Source organism: Bos taurus, chromosome 6 (assembly GCF_002263795.3).
Source record: "Bos taurus isolate L1 Dominette 01449 registration number 42190680 breed Hereford chromosome 6, ARS-UCD2.0, whole genome shotgun sequence".
In the NCBI taxonomy this organism is placed as follows: Eukaryota; Metazoa; Chordata; class Mammalia; order Artiodactyla; family Bovidae; genus Bos; species Bos taurus.
Window position 1 is genome coordinate 110,553,247 of NC_037333.1, and position 24,597 is coordinate 110,577,843.

Genomic DNA, 24,597 nt, shown 5'->3' on the forward strand with positions numbered 1-24,597 from the left:
GGCTATTTATTCAGAGCTTGCTCTAGCAAGGGAGTCAGCCACCAACACTTGAATTTTGGCAGAGATTCAAAGGCTGACAGAGAAGTGGGAAAGTTTATGGTAGGATACAGAGGGGGCTTCAGGCATGCCCCAACTGCATAGGAGAGTTGCAGGTGGGGTAATTAGAAGTGGGGCACCCTATATGACTGGCTGCAGTGTATATTTGACTTTCTCTTGCTGGACTTAAGTTGGAAGTAGAGACAATAACTAGAGAAGTTGTCAGTTGTTAATCAAGTTCTGTACATTTGAGGCTGACTGTTTGATTTCCTGGATTGTTACTGGAAATAGCAGTCTGACTTCCCACGAATCCAGCACATAACAGACTGGCTTTCTTGGCTGTCATGGTAGGTAAGAGGGTTGGTTTCCTGGGCAGGTTGCCTCAAGTTGTGGGTCAAAGTCCATTGTAAATATGGTCTGGCCATTCTCTGTGTATTCACAAAAAAATAAAAACTTGACCCGTAATGTGCAAAGAAATAAAAACTTGGCCCTTGCCTTACCCCATATAAAAAAAAATTAAAAGGGATCATAAACCTAAATGTAAAAACTAAAACTATAAAATTTCTGGGAGGGTACATTTGTGACCTTGATTTAGGCAAAGATTTCTTAAATAGGATATATAAACACTAACTATAAAAGAAAAAAGTTCATAAACTCTATTTGAAATGCTTGTCTTCAAAAGACATAGTTAATAACAGCAAATCATGGACTAGGGAAACTGTAAAACACACATCTGATTTATATCTAGATATATAAATTTTTACAACCCATGATAAACAGATAACCCAAAATGAAAAAATATTTTAAATAATTCTTCAACAAGGAAGACATACAGATGGCAAATAAGTACATGAAGAGATGTTCAACACCATTAGGGAAATGCAAATTAAAACCACAGCACAATGCCATTTGGACATGCATGCCAAGTCACTTCAGTCATGTTCAACTCTTTGCAACCCTATGGACAATAGCCCTCCAGGTTCCTCTGTCCATGGGATTCTCCAGGCCCGAACACTGGAGTGGGTTCCCATGCCCTCCTCCACAGGATCTTCTCGACCCAGAGATCAAACCTGTGTCTCCTGTGACTCCTGCATTGCAGGCGGATTATTTACCACTAAGCCACCAGGCAAGCCCAGTGCAGTGCCATCACATACAAATTAGAATGGCTAAAATTTGAATGCAAAACCAGTAATACCAAGTGCTGGCAAGGATGTGGAGATAAGAACTTACATCCATTGCTGATGAAATACAAAATAGCATAAGCTCTTTGGAAAACAGTTCAGCAGTTTCCTATGAGGTTAAATATACACTTAAGGTTCAGTTCAGTTCAGTCGCTCAGTCATGTCCAACTCTTTGCAACCCCATGGACTGCAGCATGCCAGGCTTCCCTGTCCATCACCAACTCCTTGAGCTTGCTGAAACTCATGTCCATCGAGTCAGTGATACCATCCAACCATCTCAACTTCTGTTGTCCCCTTCTCCTCCTGCCTTCAATATTTCCCAGAATCAGGGTCTTTTCCAATGAGTCAGTTCTACGAATCAGGTGACCAAAGTATTGGAGCTTCAGCTTCAGCATCAGTCCTTCCAATGTATATTCAGGACTGATTTCCTTTAGGATTGACTGGTTTGACCTCCGTGCAGTCCAAGGGACTCTCAAAGAGTCTTTTCCAGCACCACAGTTCAAGAGCATCAGTTCCTCGGCACTCAGCTTTCTTTATGGTCCAACTCTCAATACACTTAATACACTTAAGGTATTCACCAGCAATCTAGGTATTTAGCCAAGAGAAATGGAAATATGTGTCCACAAAAAGACTGGTGAAAGAGAAGTGGAAAAACCATACAAAGATCAGTGCATGAATGTTTATTGCATCTTTAATTTAGAAGAGTCAAACGCTGGAGGAAAGTCTAACGTCCCTTAGCCGATACATAGACAAACCAACCATGGTACCGCCATAGAGCAGAGTAGTCCTCTGCAGGGAAAGATGACTCTCAAAGGCTTATGCTCAGTGAAAGAGAGAATACAGACTCGCCCAGTGAAAGAGAGAATACAGACTCGCCCAGTGAAAGAGAGAATACAGACTCGAGAGCCCACATGTTGTATGACTCCATTTCTATGACATCCTGGAAAAGGCAGAATTGTAGGGCCAGAAATGAGATCAGTGGCTAGAATGGGGGAGAGTTCTTACTACAGGGAGACATGAAGAAACATGTAGGAAGGGATGGAAATGCTCTGTCTTTAATCTGTGACTTACACAACTGTATACATTGGACACTACACAGAAAAGAGTGACTTATACTCTTTATAAATTATACTTTTTTAGTAATATTGCTTTGGTGTGATGGCAAAGGAGCTTCTTAATCAAGATTCCCTGAAAATTGAGCAGATTTTCATCCCCACTCAACTGAGCAGAGCACAACCTAGTTTTTCCCAAATGTCCCAAATCCATCTATACCCCTTTTGTGGGGTAGAATAAATGAAGGAGTGGAGTGTTTTTGGGAAATCCCTCCTCCCAAAGACAAAAGGAGCAGGGCAAGGCTTTTCCTCCACCATCACCCCGTCTCCTTTCTGTGTTTAACTTTGAAGCAGCACATTTTAATAGAAGTTTCCCATTCTCATTGCTGTTGAGCATGTTGAATGTCATGAAAGACAGACCCCTAATCCAAAGTTTGAGCAATCCTTGGATTTCACCCATGTGGAAGAGGTGATCACTAGTGAAGGTGAGGGTTTGGAGTCCAGCTCGGCCCCTTACAGCCTTGCCCACCTGACCCTAAACTCAGCCCTCCTCCCTTATCATGAGGAAATCATAGTTGCTGCTTCATGTGCTCTTGGTAAAGAATAAATAAGAAAAGCACACAAAACACTTAGGACAGTGCCTTGCCCTAATAAACTCTTGATGAATGGTGACTATATTTTATTGTCTATCGCTCAAAGATATGGCATCTCAGAAACCACTTTGAGTGTTCATCAATGGATGAATGGATAAAGAAAATCTAGTGTGTATGCATGCATTTATACAATGGAATATTATTTAGCCATATAAAAATGAAGGCAATCGTACCATTTGCCATAACATGAATGAAACTTGAGAACATTTTGCTAAATTAAATAGGCAAGACAGAGAAAAACAAACACCTTATGACCTCATGTCTATGTGGAATATTTAAAAAAAATGGTGAGATCGTAGACACACAGATCAGATTGTTGGTGGCCAGAGGTGGGGCGGGAGGTAGGTGAAATGAGTGAAGACAGTCAAAAGGCACAAACTTCCAGTTATAAGATAAATAGGTCCTGGAATATAATATAGAGCATGGCAACCATGATTAATCATACTGTATTGTATATTTGACAGTTGCTAAGAGAGTAAAAAGATTGAGGGCAGGAGGAGAAGGGGACGACAGAGGATGAGATGGTTGGATGGCATCACCGACTCAATGGACACGAGCTTGGGTAAACTCCAGGAGTTGGTGATGGACAGGGAGGCCTGGCGTGTTGCAGCCCATGGGGTCGCAAGGAGTCGGACACAACTGAACTGAATTGAACTGAGGAGAGTAAATCTTAAAAGTTCTCATCACAAGGAAAAAAAAAAAAACAGTTTGTAACTACATGTGGTGTTAGATGTCAACTAGACTTGTGGTGATCATTTTGCAATATTGCATATATGAAACCATTATTCGGTACATCTGGAACTAATAAAATGTCATATGTCAGCTATATGTCAATTTAAAAAAGAACACACACACCAGAATATAAAAATTTAAAAAAAGATGCAGATTCCCTCATATGCCAAATCTTTCTCAGGGAGATGTGTGAATTGAAGTCAGCGCTACAGGAAGCACAAATGTGGTTATGCAAACACACAGAGTTCCGGTTCCTGGGGTCTGCCTTCCAGGTCAGCGTTTCCCCGGTCTCTCTTTTCTGTCTGCACCACTGCAGGGTCGGAGGAGGCCTGTCCAGCCCTGCTGAGATCCTCCCCCAGGGCTGACAGGCTCCATTCTGTGCCTGCCAACTCTGATTAAATTCCCGAGGCAACGCACACCACCCTGTTGGCCTTTACGTCCCAAGATCCCAGGACTCCCTAACATTTGAAAGACAGTGCTAGTTCTCTTGTGTTTCCTAAACAATCTTCGGACGGCATGACAGGTTACATTAGCAAAAGCCAAGACCCAGAGCAGCTGGCAGCAGCCTCACCTCTCCTGCACGTGCAGCAGGACCAAAGGCCAGCCCTGCACTGTGTTCTTTCCCAGAACCCACGGGCCCACAGACCAGCCTTTAAAGAGCTCAGACCTTCTTGGAATTTCTGTAACAAGTCATCAGAGAGCTCCTCCTGAACTCTGAAAACTTCTCTGAGAAAGCCTGACAGCTGCATAAAATTACATTTCGGAACTTTTAGTGCACAGTCTAACAATTTGTGTGTAAAGTGCTTTTAAGACATTTTTGAATTGCCTAAAGAATGCCTTTTTTTTTTTTTTTTTTTTTGGTTAAAAGGTCTCCAGGGCTGACGAGGCTGCATGGTGTCAATCGCTGTTATTATCCAAGATGATAAAAATTCCTAGGTTTTCCTGAAATAGTTGTGAAATAGATAATATGATATGTGGCATTTGCTTCCAAACATACCAAATGCAGGGGTGGGGGGCCAGTGAGTTAGGGGTGTTGATGAAATAATATTGCCCCTGGGAACTGTTGAGTAGTGGGAGTAGTGGGTGCGCTGCAAGTCATTTTCCATTCGATCTCTTTCTTTTCTGTATGTTCAATATTTTCTGTAATTTTTATGAATTTTCTTCTGACTTAAAATATAAGAAGTGACGTTTGGGGCAGAAAGGTGAGAATCAAGTATTATGATCTGGGGTAATATGTCAATTCTCAGTTATCCATAATAATAGGTATTTACGTGTATGAAAAATACTGCTGTGTCTTCTCCAGTCAGGAACTCAGGAACCAGGTCCTGGTGATCTGCGACGCTGTCTATGCAGAGGCGTTGTTGTTGTTCAGGTGCTAAGTCATGTCCGACTATTTGTGAGCCCATGGACTTCAGCATGCCAGGCTTCCCTGTCCTTCACTGTCTCGCAGAGTTTGCTCAAGTTCATGTTCATTGAATCGGGGTGCTATCTAACCATCTCATCCTCTGACACCCTCTTCTCCTTTTGCCTTCAATCTTTCCCAACATCAGGGTCTTTTCCAGTGAATCAGTTCTTCTCATCATGTGGCCAAAGTATTGGAGCTTCCACTTTACCATCAGTCCTTCCAATGACTATTTAGGGTTGATTTCCTTTAGGATTAACTGGTTTGATATCCTTGCAGTTCGAGGAACTCTCAAGAGTCTTCTCCAACACCACAGTTCAAAAGCATCAACTCTTCAGCACTCAACTTTCTTTATAGTCCAACTTTCACATCCATACATGACTACTGGAAAAACCATAGCTTTGACTAGATGGACGTTTGTCGGCCAAGTGATGTCTTTGCTTTTTAATATGCTGTCTAGGTATGTCATAGCTTTCCTTCCAAGAAGCAAGCGTCCTCTAATTTCATGACTGCAGTCACCATCAGTGATTTTAGAGCCCAGTAAGATCTGCCACTGCTTCTACTTTTCCCCTTCTATTTGCCATGAAGTGATGGGACTGGATGCCATGATCTTAGATTTTTGAATGTTGAGTTTTAAGCCAGCTTGCAGGAGAGAGGATCTTGGAAAAGATATACAGGAGACCTGAGTTCTAGTCCTGGTCTTATGAATAAATGTAACCTTTGGAAGTGTCCCTTTTCACTGAAGCTTTTTTCTGTCTATAAAATGGGAAAGTCAGGCAGATGGCCTTGGAGGCACCTCTCTTTCCTGCTGCTGCTAAGTCACTTCAGTCATGGCCGACTCTGTGCGACCCCATAGACGGCAGCCCACCAGGCTCCCCTGTCCCTGGGATTCTCCAGGCAAGAACACTGGAGTGGGTTGCCATTTCCTTCTCCAATGCATGAAAGTGAAAAGTGAAAGTGAAGTCTCTCAGTCGTGTCCGACTCTTAGCGACCCCATGGACTGTAGCCCACCAGGCTCCTCCATCCATGGGATTCTCCAGGCAAGAGTACTGGAGTAGGGTGCCATTGCCTTCTCTGCCTCTCTTTCCTAATAACTTGAAATTCCCACTAGAGTGAGCTCGGCAGCATTAGAATCCTGTCTTCCTCTTTCAGCCCCTCATCTCCTGAAACAGCCCCTGGTACATTGGTGGAGGTCAACATCATTTGTTTATTCAGTGCATACACGAATTGTCTTTTTTTTAAACATACAGACTGCTTTTCTCACAAGAATTTAAATCTTTTTAAAAGAAGGCTTTCCTGGTGGTCCAGTGGCTCAGATTCTGCACTTTCAACGCAAGAGGCCCAGGTTCTATCCCTGATCAGGGAACTAGATCCCCCATGGCACAGCTAAGACCTGGCACAGCCAGATAAATAAAGAAATATTTTTTTAAAATGAACTTACATTTTTCAGTAATGAAAGCAGATTCAATTCAGATGCCAAATAAAGTCTCTTTAGTTTATTGACGTCACCTGGAAGAGCCAGGGAAGTGACAGTCAGCATCACCTCTAATTGCAACAACTTCATTTTGTAACAGGGGTTGACAGATAGTTGACGGCCTGCTCCATAAAATCCCATTCACAGCCCTTCAGGATAAAGATCAGAACCTTCAAAGGCCAGCAGAGCCCTGCCTGTTTCAGGCACATCCTCCCTTCGGACATATGCTCTCCTTTGCTCCTTTCAATGGCCTTCTTTCCAAACCATTCTCTTCTACACCAGGGCCTTTGCACATGGCATTCCCACATCTTAGAAGTGCTTTCCCAATGCTCCTCCTGGTTAATGACTGTTCCCTTTTCGTATTTCAGATCACACATCATTTTTTCAGATAAGCTCAAGGTCTCGTGGAGATTGCCTTGCTAAATATTCCCATAACACTCTTTAGTTTCCCTTCAGAACACTCTCCAGAGTTTCATGAATTTATCAAATGCTCATCTATGTCCTAAATGAGATATAAATAAGAAATAGCTTCATTTGTCTTCTGTCACTTCTTCCAATCAAATCCTGCTGGATCTTTGCCTCTCCCCTTTCATGACAACTCAAGCAAATTCCTTAGCTTTCTAGCCACTTTCAGTGACGCGAACCCTCTTGTTAAGTCAGTTGTGACTCATTTTCAAACATTAAAAAGACAAATCAAAATCAATACCCCCAAATCATATCCAGTACAAAGCTTGTCCCTTCTAAGGCTCCAGCTGATAATCTGTTATGCTTTTCAATCTTCCCCCATCTTCTACCTCTCCTTCCACTTTGGGCATTCCTAGAGTCAGAGCAGAGAGAAAAGGGAATTAGAAAAATGTGACCAAATGATTTTTCCTTAATGGATGCGACTTGTATGATTTTATCCTGGCTGCCAATATCTGCTCAGGTCCCCAGGTATTCAAATGCTCTCTTTCTCTGGTTGAACATTTCTCAGGGCCATCAGAGGTTTTCTAAGGTAGCTTTGTGGCACACAGGTTTCTTTTTATTTTTTAATTAATTTTTTTGTCATATAACTGCTTTACAATGTATTAGCTTCTGCTGTACAAGAAAATACCTTAGCCATACAGGTACATATACACCCACCCCCTCTTTCTTGGATTTCCTTCCCACTTAGGTCACCACAGAGCTTGAGTAGAGATCCCTGTGCTATAGAGTAGGTTCTCATTAGTTATCCATTTTACACGTAGTATCAGTGGTATATAGGTTTCTGATATGGGTGATAGCATCGCAGACTCAGTGGACATGAATTTGAGCAAACTCCAGGAGATAGTTAAGGATACAGGAGCCTGGCACGCTGCAGTCCAGACCCTTTGCTGGGGTAGACAGACAGGACTTAGGGACTGAACAACAGCAACAGTGGGTGATAAACTTCCGGAAGGGTGCCCTGAGCTGTCCCCACACCGGCTTCAGCTTCTGCACTTGGTGATACACTACATGGCTTCTTCTTGGCCTCCTCATCCCAGGAGGACATCCTCCTGTCTCAAGAGGTCCCACTGAAGTGGTCCAGTTCCAGCTGCCATTCCTTACTACCTTGTATCTCTAGGGAAATGCATACATCCTTGCCTCTTCAATAGCTGCTTCTACGCTGCTCTCTCTTGTCCAAATAGCCTTCTGCCTTCAGAATTCCCTAGTTTCTGTGTTCACATAAGATATCAAACGTTGAGGGTGGGTCAAGCTCCCTCACATTTCTCTGATCCCATAAGAGCTGAACGGCTTTCAGGTTCACAGCTCAGTACACATCCACCTGGAGAACAAGACGGCTTCTTTCTTGCAGTCACCTCTAACATGCTCAGTGATTTCCTGAGGACCATGCCACTAGGTTAGGAGCTGGACAGAATTATTCCTCTCTCCCCTCCCACATACAAAGGGAAGGGAGAGGGCATTCCCTTATCAACTAATAGCTCTCTACCTTGATGACTTGCTTCAACTATTCATTAGGTTTGAATTTCTAGTTTTCTCTTTTAAAAAGTGGTAAAAGTGGAAGATGGCTAGTATCAGATCCAGCTGGGTTTTGGCAAGTCTTAAATGAATGTGTGGGCACAGATTGCCCATTATTCTCTGCCTTGAGTCCTCAACTGAGACTCCAGGGGGATGGAAAGTCCCAGTTAACATCTGTTCAACACAGTCTTGTGATTATTTGATGAATGTCTGTCTTCCCCCCTAGACTTTTTCTCTCCAAGGACTCCATGTTTGTTCACCATTGAATATCAAGATCAAACACTCAGTATCTGGCATATGATAGGAGCTCAATAAATATGTGATAAGGTGATGAATTAAAAAAAAAAAAAAACAGGATGAAAGAGTGAGAAGACCAGATCAGATTTACATCACTAACACTCCCTGGCTTGGAAAGACTAACAGAGGAGGCATCAGTTGAGCAGAAGTAGATAAGGGAAAGATTCTCGATGCCAGGCCACTGAGGCTTTCGGAATTGCCTGTACAGTCTTTGAAAAAAGTTAAGTACCTCCACCCAATCCACTGGTGTGCAGATGCAATAGATCTAGTTAAGAACCCATGAGTTAAGAAGCATAAGAGAAATCTAAATAATATGTTAAGAGGGCTCAAGGGAAGGAAAGGCTGCACCTGCTGAGAGCATCAGGGAGACTTTCTGGAGAACATGATGTGTACGGAGGACAAAAGCGAGGAGATGAAGAAAAGGACATTGGACAGACATGGCTAGCAGGGACTCGCAAGCCAGAGAAGGTGACATAAGCAAGGCACTGAGGCTAAAAACACAAGATTCCCACCCGAACCTAGAGCTGTGGGGAGGAGAAGAGGGGTCAGGAGCGCCAGGTGTGTGAGACAGCGACTGCCAGCAGAGCATGTGGATGCAGGAGCCTGGTCTTGTAAAGTCAGCGAGCCCTTAGGGCACATTGAGAAGGGCTACGTGGGCCCATGGTGGGTCAGCCTGCCTACATTCCTCACCTTCAAAAGAAGGATGATAAAATTATTCACCTTAAGAGGTTATGGTGAACTTCCCCAGCGGTCCAGTGGTTAAGAATCTGCCTGCCAATGCAGGGGACACTAGTTCGATCTCTGGTCCCTGAAGATCGGACATGCCGCAGGGTAACTAAACCCCTGCATCACAATTACAGAAGCAACAAGAGAAGCCACTACGATGAGATACCCATGAACCGCAGCTAGAGAAAAGCCCATACACAGCCCCAAAGATCCAGTACAGACAAAAATAAATGAATAAATACTTTTTTAAAAGGAGGTTAGGGTGAGGATTAAAGGAGAAAATGATGTAACGTCTTCGCACATAAGCTGAGAAAGTGAAAGTCATTCTGCCATGTCCAACTCTTTGCAACCTCATGGACTATACAGTCCATGGAATTCTCCAGGCCAGAATACTGGAGTGGGTAGCCTTTCCCTTCTGCAGAGGACCTGCAGGGAATCTTCCCTACCCAGAGATCAAACCCAGGTCTCCCACATTGCAGGCAGATTCTTTACCTTCTGAGCCACAAGGGAAGCCCTAGCACATAAGCTAGGATCTTCTTTTTAAAATAATTCTAGTACCTGGAATTGACATATATATATGTATGTATGTATGTATTCTCAGTGTTGTGCTGAATTAGCTGAGACCAGCAAGTAATGGGCAATTCTTCACAGCTTTGCTTTCAGTAAATCAGGTTGGTAGCTTGAAACTGGCTCTGACGGGAGTATTTACACCAAGGAAATTGACAAAACTACCCATCTGAGCCATTTTCTTGAGAGCTGTTTCACCAGCACACTGTGAAATGCTGCATGAACATTGATTGGACTGGTCTAGATTGAACTGAGTTCAGTTGAAAAGTGAGTTAAGCCTACAGAAAAAAAAAATCACAAGCTGAAAGGAAAAAAAATAATCTGCCTTAGAAAAGACAGAATAAGACCTCGGCCTGAGCATAAGTGGCAGGTAAAAACAGAACCCCACTTCTTACCTTCAGTCACTCTCTCCTCTGTGGCTCATCAGTAAAGAATCCACCTGTCAATGCAGGAGACTTGCAGGAAGCCTGAGTTCAATCCCTGGATCGAGAAGATCCCCTGGAGAAGGGACTGGCAACTCACTCCAGTATTCTTGCCAGGAAAATCCCATGGACAGAGGAGCCTGGCAGGCTATTGTCCATGGGGGTCGCAAACAGTCGAACACAACACAGCAACTAAACAACAACGACCATACTCCCTTCAGCGTATTTTTCTACTCGTCATTTTTTTGCCACTGTCTCTAAAATTAGTATGAAAATAGCTGAATGAAATAGGCAATAACAAGCTTTAATTCCATCAAGGTCTGAACACTAGGAGATTATTTCAAAGAAGTGTTCTATCTGTGAAGAAGCATAAGTCCAGGAAAACATAGATTATAAAACATTATCTTAGATGAAAAATAATGAAGAAAAAATCAAATATTGCAGAATGAAAAAATTACTGTGATTTTAATAAGAAACCTTGCCATCAAACACTATAGGGAATTTAAGTAAATTATGAATGATACAGAAAAGCAAATATGAACACCCATCAGTTCAGTTCAGTTGCTCAGTCGTGTTCAACTCTTTGGGACCCCATGAATTGCAGCATGCCAGGCCTCCCTGTCCATCACCAACTCCTGGAGTTCACTCAAACTCATGTCCATCAAGTTGGTGATGCCATCCATAAATTGTACCAAAACGTGGCCAAGTTAAAACAGAAAAATAAGAACACATCTATCTCTCTGGTAGTCAACAAATTCATCCATTTCTAAGCTCTTTGGCAGAGGCGGTGTCAACACAAAGAGAAGTGAATGAGAAAAGCCCTTTAAGAAATCATCACTTACACGCACCCCAACGTTCATAGCAACACTGTTTATAATAACCAAAACATGGAAGCAACTCAAGTGCCCATCAACTGATGAATAAAGAAGATGTGGTTGCTGCTGCTGCTGCTAAGTCGCTTCAGTCGTGTCCGACTCTGTGCAACCCCATAGACGGCAGCCCACCAGGCTCCCCCGTCCCTGGGATTCTCAGGCAAGAACACTGGAGTGGGTTGCCATTTCTTTCTCCAATGCATGAAAGTGAAAAGTGAAAGTGAAGTCACTCTGTCATGCCCGACTCTTAGCAACCCCGTGGACTGCAGCCTTCCAGGCTCCTCCGTCCATGGGATTCCAAGCAAGAGTACTGGAGTGGGGTGCCATTGCCTTCTCCAAAGATGTGGTGCACATATACAATGGACTATTACTCAGCCATTAAAAGTAAAGGAAATAATGCCATTTGTAGCAGCATAGATAGACCTAGAAATTATCACATTAAGTAAATCAGAGAAAGACAAATATCATAGGATAGCACTTACTTAAAATTTAAAAAAAAATTTTTTTTAAGACACAAATAAACTTATTTACAAAACAGAAATGGGCAAAAAATAGAAACAAACTCACAGATATAGAAAATAAACTTACGGTTTTCAAAGGGGAAAGGGAGGGGAGGGAATAATTAGGAGTTTGGGATTAGCAGATACATACTCTTTTATATGAGGCTTTCCAGGTGGTGCGAATGGTAAAGAACCCAACTGCCGTTGCAGGAGACATGAGAGACATGTACTCATTTCTATGCAGAGTACATCATGTGAAATGCCTTGCTGGATGAATCACAAGCTGGAATCAAGATTGCCGGGAGAAATAGCAACAATCTCAGATATGCAGATGATACCACTCTAATGGCAGAAAGTGAAGAAGAACTAAACAGCCTCTTGATGAGGGTGAAAGAGGAGAGTGAAAGCTGGCTTAAACTCAATACACATAAAAGATCATGGTATCCAGTCCCATCATTTCATGGGAAATAGAAGGGGAGAAAGTAGAAGCAGTGACAGATTTTCTTTTCTTGGGCTCCAAAATCACTGTGGATGGTGACTGCAGCCATGAAATTAAAAGATGCTTTCTCCTTGGCAGGAAGGCTGTGAAAACCTAGACAGCATATTAAAAAGAAGAAACATCACTTTGCCAACAAATGTCCTTATAGTCAAAGCTATGGTTTTTCCAGTGTTCATGTACAGATATGAGAGTTGGACCATAAAGAAGGCTGAGTGCCAAAGAATTGATTCTTTCAAATTGTAGCACTGGAAAAGACTCTTGAGAGTTCCTTGGACTGCAAGGAGATCAAACCAGTCAATCCTAAAGGAAACCAACTCTGAATATTCATTGGAAATACTGATACTAAAACTGAAACTCTAATACTTTGGCCACCTGATGTGAAGAACTGACTCCTTGGAAGAGTTTGAAAAAAACTCATGGAAAAGTTAAAAGAAAAAAAAAAAAAGGAGGAGGAGGCGGCAGAGGATGAGATGGTTGGATAACATCACCAACTCAATGGACATGAATTTGAGGAAACTCCAGGAGACAGGGGAGGACAAAGGAGCCTGGTGTGCTGTAGTACATGGGGTCACAAAGAGTCAGATGTGACTTAGCAACTGAAAAACAACAACTACTTCACATAAAATGTCTTAATAGATGGACAACAAGATCCTACTGTATAGCACAGGGAACTATATTCAGTATCTTGTAAGAAGCTATAAAGAAAAATGTATGTATAACTGAGTCAATTTGCTGGATATCAGAAGCCAATACAACATTGTAAATCAACTATAGTTCAATAGAAATAAAGTCATCACTTGTATACAAATGTATATATACATATCCACAGGCTGGCATTCTGGTAATTAAGATTATAAGGACTGCAATTCCAATCCAGGCTTTTAGAAGGCCTCAGAGGGGAGTGTGGGGAGATTCCTTTAAGTTCAGACAGTCAGGATTTTCTTACATATGACAGTGAGTTGCTTTGCTGTGCGACCCTAGGAGTGAACCAATGAAAACATTCAGCCTCTATCATCCATGTGCCAATTCAAGTTCAAATATAGTCATGCCATTTTTTTCTTCCAATTGCTTTTCAGGTTTCCATTTGCTTTTATTAGTAGGTAGACTAGTCAAGGGACTTCCCAGGTAGCTCAGCTGATACAGAATCTGCCTACAATGCATTTAGTCCCCAGTTCGATCCTTGGGTCAGGACAATCCCCTGGAGGAGGGCATGGCAACCCACTCCAGTATTCTTGCCTGGAGAACGTCCATGGACAGAGGAGCCTGGCGGGCTACAGGGGACTACAGTCCATGGGGTCGCAAAGAGTGGGACACGACTAAGTGACTAAGATAACACATGCACTAGTCAAGATCTAAATGCTCTCCCTCCATGAACAATTTAAGAATTCTGGGGGCTTTCTTGGTTTGAATGGGGTCATTTCTACTTCTAACTCAGGCAGAAAGTGAAAAACAAATCCCTGATGGTCCACTTGCCTTGTTGTTTTAGCTTCTACCAAGCGGCCTCACTCTGTGCAGAGTCCAGTAGATGCTTGTCCATTTGCAGGAGATGTTCTAGCTGACCTCATCATTACCCACTCACCAGGCTTCAATATAATGACCCTCTTAACCCACCATGGTGTGTTCAACCACTGTTTCCTAAGGAAGAGCCGCCATGACAGAATGACTGAAGACAGATGAACAGTCAGCCTCATCCACTTATTCTTCCAAAACCAGCCAACTACAAATCCTTTAGGCTTTTTGGCCCAGATTCCCACATACCCCCAGCTCAGTTGCATCTTCTGGTCCACAGTGTCCTTTCTTCACAGCAGACTTTGGATCAGGCCAATACTGTCGTCCATGACTACTCTTTAAATTTGCATCATGGAGAGAAGGAACTGGGCCCTTGATTCCTTCCTTTCCTGAACACCTTGGCGGCTTTAAGTAAACAATCTCAAGCCCTCTCCTTCCAAGGGTCCCTGAGAGGCAAGTCTTCCTCAAGTCACTATCAAGTCATCCCTTTATGCACTAACAGGGTCACCTGAGGGACTTCTCTCAAAAACAAGCATCTCCTTCCAAGCGACCTGTATCGCTTCTGATGTATGCAGAAGCTGACATTAGTTTTTAAGTTCCACCTCATTAAGCATGAGATGAAACAATTTTAAGAACTATGAGAAAACTTAGGAATAATCAAACACAACCATCTTGTTTTGAGGATTAGAAAAATAAACCCAGAGATTCTCTCTGATTAACAAAAACTCTGCCTCATGTCTGTGCTCAAGGCATCGGTTTTGTGACCCTATGTTAGCACTCAGATTTTGCACAGCCAACAAATTCAAAAGACTATTTTTTTCAGATTGGGGGGTGATGGTGGACGTGCATGTTTGCTTAGTCACTCAGTCATGTCCGACTCTTAGCGACCTCAAAGGCCTTAGCCTGTCAGGCTCCTCTGTCCATGGGATTCTCCAGGCAAGAATACTGGAGCAGGTTGCCATTTCCTTCTCCGGGGTATCTTTCCAACTTGGGGATTGAACCCATATCTCCTGTGTCTCCTGCATTGCAGGCAGATTCTTTACCCACTGAGCAATTAACCCAAATATGGGAGGACAGACAGCCAAGGCGAAGTAAGCCTTTTCAGAGTAAGGAGTCCACCAGTCTTCTTGGTAAAAATTTGTGACTTGTGCCCACTTCCCCAACCAGAAGTACTTCTTTCAATTTGCATTCTAAGTAGCTTGAAAAGTATGGTGGGGAAAGCAAGATAAAAAACAAAATTTTTCTGTGACTTATTTTCCGTAAATGCCATCATAAATTACATACTACTTTTGCTGAGAAGATACGTGAAGTTCGTACCAAAAGGACAGAAGGAAACTAATTGCACTGACGATGAATCATCAAAGGGTTTGGAGAACCATCTGCCTTTTGAGTTGTTGTGATCAGTTCTCTACAGGAACAAAGACCTATTAGCCTTCTAAAAATATCCAATCATTTATCCATTCAGCAGAGAACAAAGAAAACAGCAATACAGGATTCGTCCCCCTCTTTCACTTTGCAGCTTGTAGAATGATGGACCATTTTCCTGCCGTATTTATCCAGAATAGGGACCACTCCCCTTGCTATCCCAGGAGACACAAGCCCAAGTCCAGAATCTGAAGATTCTACATTGAAAATGCTCAAATAGGACATAACTGTTCTAAGTTAACAACTAATTTCCAGTCAGTGAGTAATTTTTTTCCTGAAACATTCACTCAGTGGAAAACAAATGAAGAGGGGAAAAAATTAAGTAAACAAATCTGAAAACGAGGCCACGACACACAAGAGATGGAGGCGCCTGTACACTTAACGGGCGAGAGAAGACGGCGCTCCCCAGTTTATGTTAAACAAAACATAACTGGCCCTGACTAAGCCTCACCCGGTGAATGACTTCCAGTGCCTCTGTCTCTCTGGGACCAAAGGAGAGAATTATTTTTAGCACAACTATTTGAAAATCTCTGAGAACTTGGATCTGTTTTTCTGTCTGGTACCAAAGCAAGATTTTCTCTGAGCTCTCATGAAAGATCCTCAGTCTATTGTGGATTTAGAATTCTGGAGCAACCTCCATCCCAGAGCAAGGTATGGTGTTTACTCTTTTTTTAGAATCTTGGCAGATGGCAGCTGCAACATCCTGTTTCATTATGGTAGCTTTTAAGTTTATGAATCAAATAGCTCTGGAAGAAGAATCCATGAAATTGAAGACCTGGGTTCAAATTCCTGGTGTAGCACTAGCTTTGTGACTGCAGACAAGTCACCTGACTTCTCTGCACATGGGTTCCCTATCTGACCTACCAGGAGGGGGTCTTTGGGAAGACAGGGCTTCATGTGTCAAATAGACAACAAACTGTTTGACAAATGTCAGCACTGATTATTGCTGTACCATCATTGCCTTTTATATAAAGCAGCCAGAGCTTTATAAATCAGGAGCTGTTGATAAGAATAAATATCAATTAACTCTTTTCCTTCACTCAACCCTTGTTGAGCCTCTGCTGTAGATTAGTCTCTGCCCTGAGTGTCAGTGATGGAGTTTACATTCTGGTGGAGAAAAGGCAATAGTCAGCCATCACACCATGTGGCTGCGCGATCATGGAGGCTGGAGTAGAGACAGGAGAGGGAGGGGCTTCATGGTCAACAGAAGAAGGCAGTCTGAGAAGGAAAACCCAAGCCCCCAAGGCAGAGCTGAGGAAGCACAGACAGAAGGCACTGGGGTGTGAGCACCTCAGTTCCCGTCCTGTCCTGCTCACATCCCAGAGGAGGACACAGCCCACTGTTGTGAAATCCCTTCCCCTATAAGCCAAGGATGTGTCTCACTTTGGCAGCCATGCTTACCTATCCTTCTAATGACTTCCAGGCAAAACACATTTTCAAATTGAATTAGTAATTGAGCCCTTTGCCATGAAGTCATGCTACAGTTTCCCTCACATGATGTCGGGAAGAAACCCAAGTGTTCAGAGACAGAAGAGCTTGGTTCAAATCCTACCTACCTGGGCTGTTTCAGGGCTGTGTGCACTTGAGCCCTCGGGCTCTCCATGTGGTCACAAATGGCAGAGTTTACTTTTTGTGGCTGAATAATATTATACTGTATATTCTATATATTTCCTTTATTCATTCATATATTTCCCTCATCCATTCATCTGTCAATGGAAACTTAGGTGGTGTCCATGTCTTGGCTAGTGTGAATGATGCTGCTATGAATGTTGGGGTGGATATACTTTTCAAATTAGATTTTTGGTAGGAATTCAGATATCTCTTCAAGGTAATGATTTTCACTTCCTTCAGATATGTACCCCAAAAGTAGGATTGCTGCGTCATATGGTAGTTCTAATTTTAATTTCTTGAGGAATCTCCATACTGCCTCTTCCAATGGCTATACAAGTTCATATTCTCATCAAGGGTGTACCATATTGTTTTTCTCCATGTTCTCATCACTTGTTTACTCTTTCCAATGACAATCATTCTAATAGATGTGATAGCTCGATGTGTTTCTGATCTGCATTTTCCTGATGATTGGTGATGTTGAGCATCTTTGATGTTGCTGTCCATTCATACGTCTTCTTTGGGGGAAAAAACTGCCTATTCAGATCCTTTGCCCATTTTTAATTGGATTATTTGGTTTTTTCTATGGAATTATACGAGCTCACTATGTATTTTGGATATTAACCCCTTATCGGATACATGATTGGCAAATATTTTCTCTCCCATATTTGCCCTTTCATTTTGTTCATCATTGCTTTTGCTGTGCAGAAACTTTTTAATTTGATGTAGTCCCATTTGTTTATTTTGGCTGTTGTTGCTCATGCTTTTGGTACTATATCCCCCAAACTGGTGCCAAGACCAATGTTACTGTGCTTTTTTCCTATGTGTTCTTCCAGAGGTTTTATGATGTTCAGCCTTACATTTAAGTCTTTAACCCATTTTGAGTTATTTTCCTGAGTGATGTGAGACAGGATTCCAGTTTCTTTCTTTCTTTTTTTTTTTTGTGTGTGTGAATATCTAGTTTTTCCAACATCATTTATTTATTGAAGAGACTATATTTTGCCTTGTGAGTATTCTTGGCTCCCTTGTCAAGTATTAGTTGACCATGTATGCATGCGTTTATTTTATTTCACGATAAAAGAAAACCATACTATTTACAGAAAGATCTCCAACTGTGGACAGATGTTCTAAAAGTTGAACCTTTGCTCTAATTTATCCAGTGTTTTTCCAAGTATTTTACATAGCTAGTTTAACAAAAACAAAGGGTTCTATGACCAAGAAGATTTGTAAAACACTGTATACTACATTCCTACATTACAGATTCAAAATACGCATTAACATGAAGGTTTTGAAATCTACAGTAACACAGAGTAATTTTAAAAATATATGTTTAAAAGAATTAAAGTTCTGTTACTTTGTAATCCTTACAGAAAAATTGCATACAGAGTCATTTACAATTAATATCCAGGACAGATCTGTTCAAATTAACAATAGTTCCAGACCTTTAATTTTATAACTCCAAAGGAGCACAACAGTGGGAAAAAATACATTTTAACACAAATTCTACATAAATTTACATAATTCAATGCAATCTTTCAGGATATTTTATATGAGGAGTGACTACTAATGTGTATAAGATTTCCTTTTGTAGTTTTGAAAATGTTCTGAAGTAGATTGTGGTGTACATTGAATTGTATGTTTTACATTGATCAGTTTTATGATGCTCACATTAAACCTCAAAAAACTTTAAAAATGTTGTAATGTGTATAGAGTCATGACTCACATAATTTATTCTCATGCAAAATAACCAAATTCATTGCAAACCAATGGGTGAAGGATAAATCATTTAATACAAAGTGTTGAAAATATAATGGTGCATCCCTACCTCACACTTTTCATCAGAAAAATTTCCAGTAACTCAAATTTTAAACATGAAAAATGAAACAAAGAGAAGGAAATGACAACCCACGCCAGTATCCTTCCCTGGGAAATTCTGAGAGCCTGGTGGGCTACAGTCCATGAGGTCGCAAAGAGTTGGACACAACTGAGCAACTAAATTTTTAAATATATAAATGAAACAAAAAGCTAAAAGAAAAGAAGAATTATTCTTGTTATCTTGAAATGGGAACGGCCTTCTAAGCACAAGAAATTAAACCTCAAAAAATACTTTCACAATAAAGTGATTTTTAAAAATACACAAACGAAGTGAAAAAACAAACCAGGAAAAGCTATTGCTGCTCATGTTATAAACCACATGCAAAGAAATATATATATAAATATCCATGGCATTATTGTTTGTAATAGCACAAGGATAAAAATATCCCAAATATTCATCGATAGGTGACCTGTTAAATATAATACACCTTTATGATGGATATTCTATAACCACTAAAAAAAGAATGAGGCAGCTTTATCTATATATTGATATGGAAAGATCTCCAAGCCAGGTGAAAAAACAAGGTGCAAGAATTTGCATACAGGACTTTCATAGGGGGTAGGACATAGAAGTCACAAGCAACAGGAATTGCCCCTAGAGAGGGAACCTGGATGTCTGGGAGACAGTAGGGAAGGAGAAGAGATTTCCTTTTGATTGCACATCTTTTTTTTTGAATTTTATAAATGTACATGTTTTAGCTATACAAAAAATAAATATTTTTAAAACTCTAGACTATACACAATTAAAACAACTTGGCAGAAAGTGAAGAGGAACTAAAAAGCCTCTTGATAAAGGTGAAAGAGGAGAGTGAAAAAGTTGGCTTAAAACTCAACATTCAGTAAACGAAGATCATGGCATCTGGTCCCATCACTTCATGGCAAATAGATGGGGAAACAGTGGAAATAGTGTCAGACTTTATTTTGGGGGGCTCCAAAATCACTGCAGATGGTGACTGCAGCCATGAAATTAAAAGACGCTTACTCCTTGGAAGGAAAGTTATGACCAACCTAGATAGCATATTCAAAAGCAGAGACATTACTTTGCCAACAAAGATCCATCTAGTTAAGGCTATGGTTTTTCCAGTGGTCATGTATGGATGTGAGAGTTGGACTGTGAAGAAAGCTGAGCACTTAAGAATTGATGCTTTTGAACTGTGGTGTTGGAGAAGACCCTTGAGAGTCCCTTGGACTGCAAGGAGATCCAACCAGTCCATCCTAAAGGAGATCAGCCCTGGGTGTTCTTTGGAAGGACTGATGCTAAAGCTGAAACTACAGTACTTTGGCCACCTGCTGGGAAGAGTTGACTCATTGGAAAAGACTCTGATGCTGGGAGGGATTGGGGGCAGGAGGAAAAGGGGACGACAGAGAATGAGATGGCTGGATGGCATCACCGACTAGATGGACGTGAGTTTGAGTGAACTCCCGGAGATGGTGATGGACAGGGAGGCCTGGCGTGCTGCGATTCATGGGGTCACAAAGAGTTGGACACGACTGAGCGACTGAACTGAACTGAACTGAAGTCCTTTATCTGTATTTCTCAAACACTGTGAAAGGAACCCACAGACTCCAGGAATAGTTCTTTAAGTTCTCTCTTTCCTCTTCCTTTTGTAATATTCTCATATTCTATAATTCTTCTCTAGTCTTTTTTCCCCAAAAAATCACACCTCTCTCCCAAAACAATCTCCTCTGCCTCAACCTGAGTATTTTTTTGTGCCAAGCACTACTCTAGACATCAGTGGCTACACAAAGATCCTTGCCCTTGTGGAGTTTGCATTCTAACAGAAAGAGATATTTATAATATTTTTATAAATAAAAATTTTAATAGAATATTTTCATATAATAATCTATTGCTAATAATAAATAAAATAAGAATATTTAAGAATAATAAATTAGAGAATGATGAGAACAATGGACAAGAGAAATATTAGAGTAGCATGAGGCAGGTCAGGGAGTAGGAGATGGTTTGTGATGTTAGATAAGGAGATAGGGTTGTCTTTAACTAAAGGGAAGCATTTGAGCAAAGACAGAAACAGATGAGGACATGAGACGTGTAGGCGTCCTGGAGGAGAGAGATCCAGACAGGGGAAGAGACAGTGTGAAGGTCCTATGGCAGAGCATACCTGGTATCTTTGAGAAACATCAAGCAATACAGTTTGTGGTTGAAGCTGGGGAAGTGGGGAGGAGAGTAGAAGAAGATGAGCTCAGGGAGGTAAGGAAGGTGGACCAGGTAGATACATGTAGACCTTGTGCCACGAGGCTTTCGACTTTTAAATGAAGGACAATTACAAGGTGATCCCACAGTGTGTGTGTGTGTGTGTGTGTGTGACTCAGTGGAGTCTGACTCTGCACCTGTAGCCTACCAGGTTCCTTTGTCTCTGGAATTCTCCAGGCAAGAACACTGGAGTCAGTAGCCAGTCCCTTCTTCAGGGGGATCTTCCTGACCTAGGGATTGAAGCCAGGTCTCCTGCATTGCAGGTAGGTTCTTCACGGTCTGAGCCACCAGGGAAGCCTCTGTAGTTTTCTATTATAACCCACATTCCCTTGTTATCCTGATGACTCAAGTCCCAAGCCTTGAGTAGTCACTCATCATTGTGTTATCATCATTCATCAGGTACCACAATACCTCATCCCTCAATTCTGATGAGGATTTTTAATGGATAACCATTCTGAGGGCTTTTCAGAATATTCTAACTGGGAATGCTTTAGGCATTTAGACTATTGTGCAAACAATATTCCAGTGCATTTGCCAGTGAGTGGCCATCATTTATTCAATAATTACATCAGTTTTAGTTTTAATTTATCCTTCCTTTGAGCACCATGGTCTGGCTTGTTGTTTTTGCTGTTGTTTAGTCACTCGGTCATGTCTGACTCTTTGTGACCCCATGAACTGTAGCCCACCAGTCTCCTCTATCCATGGGACTTTTCAGGCAAAAATACTGGAGCAGGTTGCCATTATCTTCTCCAGAGGTTCTTCCTGACCCAGGGATCAAACTCACATTTCCTGGGTCTCCTGCACTGGCAAGAGGATTCTTCACCACTGAGGAAATATTAATATCCTTTCTTCTGAGCACATCTTTAAAATGTCTACACCCTCTATCCATCATAACCTCAACTTTGACCACATGCTTCTCCATAGACTGATCCCCAATGATGGGCATGGGTGTTTCAGCATCTCCATCAGGGTCTGAGATGCCATTGCCCAAAGTATCTTCCCTTCAGATCATTTCAGGTCCCTCCTAGGACCAGCTGCTGGGCTCAGCCTCAACAATCCACTCGAGGTCTGATTAAAAGCTTCCTTATAAGTACCTGTTCTTCTCTTTCAAATCCCTTCTCAAAGCTTCCTCTAATCAGTTTTCTACAAAGAAAAAGAAAGTAGCAATTTAATAACCATGTTTTGTTTTAACTGACAAAGGTTTGGATAAAAAGATTCTTTCCATTTTCTCTCATCTGAGGCATCTTTGTGAAGACTGGTATGTTTATCTGATCTGTTGGGGTTTTCAGAAAGTGCCTTAATTCCAGTAAAGTTATAGGATAAATAATTTTGAGTTTGTGCTCTAAACAGAGCATAGCAAAAATATTCGCTTTCATTTTTTTTTTTTATGAAGGGCAGGGGCACTGGGAACGTGGAGATTTGGTCAAGGATACAGAGCCTTTATTTGGATAAGTTCCTTCAGTTTTTCACTAAATAAGATTTCTAGGAATCAGACTTATTTCGAACCACATGTACACTCTGTTTTTCTCAGTTTGTCATTCCTAGGCTCTGGCAAATTTCTGGATGTGATTCCAAGATGTTGCAATTTCCCCATGGGTGCCATAAAAGTGGTACAGTGTGCTGGTTAATTTTCTGATGTGGCTGTCAAAAAATAAAGAAACTCTATCCAATTGCTTTTCTCACAAGCTATGATTATTTCCTTTGGACAAGTATATTCCAGGCATAGACATCAAGCATTGTACAGATTTCTCATTAAAGCGCAGGTCCAACCACGCAAAAACAACTCATTTACACGATTCCAAAAACACGTGTATGCTTCCGCCACCCAAGAGGCAAACAGCCCTAAGGCCGTTAGCCTAGAAAATCAACTGTCCCTAGCCTAACTACCCACCACTCCGTCTATATGCCAAATGTGATGCTAATAGATGATCCATCATTGTCAGCATCCAGGCTCTGTGAAGAAAAAAAAACCCTATTAGATCAGAGCTGAGGAGACCTGTTGCCTATTTCACTCAGGGCACAGGGCAACTTGCATGGTTTAATTTCACTCAGCTATTTAATTGAGCCCCAATACTAACAGCTTAATGGGATACTAAAGTATTCTATCCTGCAGATTTTAAATTAAAGTTTGAGACACCCCCAACTCAGGACATGCAAAGAACTCCAATTAACACTAATTGGCATTACACATGATTAGCAAATGGAAAACATGATTTTCCTGAAAATGTCACTTCCCTTCACTTACTTTAAAAAGTCTATAAATTCTAAAATAATGACCATGGATGCATACAAAGATTAGATATAAAGATGTCTATCTACCATGGTGCTTATCCTGCCCCCCCCCCAAAAAAAAACAAAACTGGAAACAAAGATTAAAGGGAAATGGTGTACATAAAGGACAATAGATGGTAACAATAACCCGGTGTACGAGACAGCAAAAGAGACACTGATGTATAGAACAGTCTTATGGACTCTGTGGGAGAGGGAGAGGGTGGGAAGATTTGGGAGAATGGCAATGAAACATGTAAAATATTATGTAGGAAACGAGTTGCCAGTCCAGGTTCGATGCACGATGCTGGATGCTTGGGGCTGGTGCATTGGGACGGCCCAGAGGGATGGTATGGGGAGGGAGGAGGGAGGAGGGTTCGGGATGGGGAACACATGTATACCTGTGGCAGATTCATTTTGATATTTGGCAAAACTAATACAATTATGTAAAGTTTAAAAATAAAATAAAATTAGAAAAAAAAATAAAGGACAATAGAGACAAATGCAAAAAAGTTTTTAATGTTATGAAAATTTTTGACATGGGGAGATACTCCTTACATATTGTTCAGTGAAAAAAAAAGTTAAAGACTCCCAGGAATGTCATAATATCACTTTTCATCATAATACAGAAAAAAAAAAAGACCAGAAGAACATATACATCAAAGTATAAACAGTAATTATCTCTGCATGGTGAGAATAATGTTGATGTTTATCTTATTCATTTGCATTTCTTTTTCTTTTTTAAAATGCATGTTGTTGTTCAGTCACTCAGTCGTGTCTAACTCTTTTGCAACCCCATGGATTGTAACCCACCAGGCTCCTCGGTCCATGGGATTTCCCAGCCAAGAAGACTGAATGGGTTGCTATTTCCTTCTCCAGGGGATCTTTCCAACATGGGGATTGAACCCAAGTCTCCTGCTTGGCAGGGAGATTCTTTACCACAGAACCACCAGGGAAGCCAAAAAAATGCATACTTTTGCAAAAAAAAAAAATATTTTTCAAAGTCCATCATTAGTTCCTGCAGGGAAAAAATGCAACAAAGTGATTTATTTTGGAATTTTAAAAATCAGTGCTTCATCTCCACCAACTGAGAGCTATCAGTAATGTGCTAATTCAGACAATGTTTTCTGAGTCACCAGGAATTTTACAAAAGCATTCCACCAAGTAATTTTGTTCAATAAATACATTTTTCTTCCTTCTGACTTAAGATAATACTGTGCTTTTACAAGAAAGCTTATTAATAAAAAGAGTAATATGTACCATATGTAAAATAGATAGCCAATGGGAATTTGCTGTATGACACAGGGAAC

The 24,597-nt window shown here is 41.3% G+C and overlaps 1 protein-coding gene across 3 annotated transcripts in view; it reads left to right on the plus strand.

Moving 5' to 3' along the window:
* C1QTNF7 (C1q and TNF related 7) overlaps window positions 1-24,597 on the plus strand; it is a 128,389-nt gene that overhangs the window by 95,142 nt on the left and 8,650 nt on the right. Inside the window, exon 1 of one of the 3 annotated variants that reach the window (XM_005208315.5) lies at window positions 15,682-15,975. The exons of the other annotated variants lie outside the window; for them this stretch is intronic. The gene's annotated coding sequence lies outside the window, so the exon portion shown is untranslated. Of the gene's footprint in view, window positions 1-15,681; window positions 15,976-24,597 lie in introns of those variants that run through there. 3 annotated transcript variants of the gene reach the window in all.